At 34.0% G+C, this 2999-nt stretch overlaps 1 pseudogene; it reads right to left on the reverse strand.

The window, feature by feature from the left end:
- Window positions 1–1032: 1032 nt before the first annotated feature.
- LOC132799961 (large ribosomal subunit protein uL2cz/uL2cy-like) lies at window positions 1033–2644 on the reverse strand (annotated as a pseudogene).
- Between the last annotated feature and the right edge of the window lie 355 nt (window positions 2645–2999).

Consider the following 2999-nt stretch of genomic DNA (forward strand, 5'->3'; position numbering starts at 1 on the left):
TGTCATATTTTTTAATCTTCTTGTAGATCCTACGACTAATTTTTTGGTTGTGTAAACCAAAGAGAATTATGACCTTTGGTTGCACCAAGTCTGAAACCAAGTAGATTTATTTTTTGTCCCATAATCCCCCGCTACTATACATATCATGACATGTCATATCAATGTACTTCTTCTTTTTTATTCATCCATGTTTTTTTAAGCATAATATGGCGTATTTTATTTGTATTTTTTATTATAAAAAAATTTGTCATTTAACCTTAAAATTCTTCAAAGATGATTTTGTTCTTTAAATAGTCTGTATAATGATGTACAGCTGTATATTTCAATACCATAGTTGTATGACAAGTTGGTCTTTTTATTGGATAACCTTGTCCCCAAGCTAAAGGTTTTAATTTTTTCACAGTAATGCTTTCGTTGACTTCTGCTTTACTAATTTTTAGCTTTGCTTTGGTTAAACCTCTATTGTGATTAGCATTTGCTGCTGCAAAAGAAATCAATTTTAAAATGGGAGAACATGCTCGATAGGGCATGAGTTTGAGTATCATAAATGTTTCTTCATAAGAACGCCCACAAATTTGACCAATTACTCTTCACACTTTGTGAGCATACATATCTATAAATTCACCCATAGCATATTCTTCTATATATCGGTCTATCTTTTTCTTCTTTCTCATAAGGCTTACCTCTCACTAATGAACAATAAGTATCTATATTCACTTTTTGCATTTATTAAAAAATTATTAACAACAAGATCTTTTATCATTTTTTGCATGACCTCGGAAACTTAGAGTAGGTGAAAATTCTCCCAATTTTATGTCCTACCATACGATCTATTATATACATTGGCCAATGCTCCTTTCCCTTATGGATAGCAATAGTATGCCTAATAATTGTCGGTATAAAGGTAGACGCTCGGGACCAAGTGACTATTATTTCTTTTTCTACTTTTGTGTTAAGCGTATTTTTTTTAGTGAACGTGTCACAATTAATTATGCCTATTTTTTTTTTTTGTAAAGACGAAGAAAAAAAAATCTATTTACTACGGCGACGAAGAATCAAATTATCACTATATTTATTTCTTTTTCTACTTCTTCTTCCAAGTGTAGGATAACCCCAAGGGGTTGCAGGTTCTTTTCTACCAATTGGGGCCCTCCCTTCACCACCCCCATGGGGATGGTCTATAAGGTTCATAACTACTCATCTTACTACAGGATGCTTACCTAGCCAACATTTCGATCCGGCTCTACCCAAGCTTTTCTAGTTCACTCAACATTCCCCACTAGTCTAACTATTGCTGAGCAGTTTTTGGGTCTCAAACAGACCTGCCCAGAAGGTAATTTTAATATGGCAAATTTCCCCTCTTTGGCAATCAGTTTCACTATAGCACTTGCTGCTCTAGCTAATTGTCCACCCTTTCCAAGTGTGGTTTCTATGTTATATATGGCCGTGCCTAAAGGCATATTAGTTGAAGTAGATTCTTCTTTTTGATAAATCAAAACCCTTTCCAAAACTGTACAAGCTTTTTTAAAGCATACGGCTTTCTAGATGTAGATGATGATATCTATACAAATGGATTTTATATATATCGTATAATTCTTATATATATATATCATATAATGAAGTACCATATGAGTGGATATATAGGAATCAAAATCTTCCGAATCACTCATGTTATGATCTTCTACATCCTAGGTCTTCCCGTTCCTTCATCTGGCTTGTATTTTTCATGTAGCATTCAGACCGAATGACTCTATGAAATTATGTTGATACTTCCACATATTAGGGTAACGTAGGAGACATCACTATTTTTCCCCTTGGGAATCATTAGAATTACCACTGCTTAGCTTTCAATTTGCCTCTGACCATCAAATGAAATGTGAACATCCTCCTCTCTTTGAAACAAGGGGCTCTTCTGGTTTTGTCGATGCTTGAAACAATTTTGTCTTCTCCATATTACTATATCTCTAGAGTCAATATTTTTATATGAGGAACTACTCTTTAGTTTTCTGTTGAGGTCTATCCTGTAGAAGTACTCAAATTGGATAGATTTCATCGTAAACCTAATTGGTTACTTCCAATTACGTAAATGAATAGTTCAAACTGCACTTAAAGGTATGGCATTTCCCATTTTTATAGGAACTTTTGTACCAGAAACAATGTATCTCCAATTATAGCCCTTCTGGGATATAAAATATATCTTTTCTCACCATCCCTATAGTGTATGAGATAAATGCATGCATTTCAATTAGGATCATATTCTATAGTTACGATTCTACCATATATATCTTTTTCGTTCCGTCAAAAATTGATTTTACGGTATAGGCGCTTATAACCTCTGCCTCTATGCCCTGCAGTAATGATTCCTCCAGCATTACAACCTTTACCACAACGATGCTACCCATAGATCAAATTATGTCATGGATTGGATTTCACTTATTGTCTATGACTCCTTTGCATGTGCTTGGGGTAGAAGTTTTGTATAAATGTATTGCCATGCTATTAAGTATTTTGATTTAAGTTCTTTCCTCTCTAACAAGTGGAGTAGAATAACCCAGTTAAAGCTTAATGATCATACATCATGGATTGCATGTCCCATAATAGGTCCCATTCTTCTACCCTTTCCTGGGAGTCTATGACTATTCATAGCTATTACCTTGACACCAAAGAACAGTTCGACCCAATGCTTTATTTCTGTCCTAGTTCATCCTGATTCGACATTAGAAGTATATTGATTTTTCAACAATAAGCGAATACTTTTGTTTGAAAATATTGCATATTTGATTCCATCCATAAATCTATTTTCTGCCCTATGAGTTCTAGTCTTAATAAGAATGCTAGTTCTTACTATTCATATGTTATGATATGAATATACCACACCAATTTGTTATGTATGGATGATGAGATTCCATTGATACAGAGCCAATTCCAATAGACTTATTTTATTGGAGGGTCCCATTGGCGTGCAATCAATAGGAATTGAACCTATCAATTTGGCAATT

The sequence above is a fragment of the Ziziphus jujuba genome, chromosome 11 (assembly GCF_031755915.1).
Source record: "Ziziphus jujuba cultivar Dongzao chromosome 11, ASM3175591v1".
Taxonomy (NCBI): Eukaryota; Viridiplantae; Streptophyta; class Magnoliopsida; order Rosales; family Rhamnaceae; genus Ziziphus; species Ziziphus jujuba.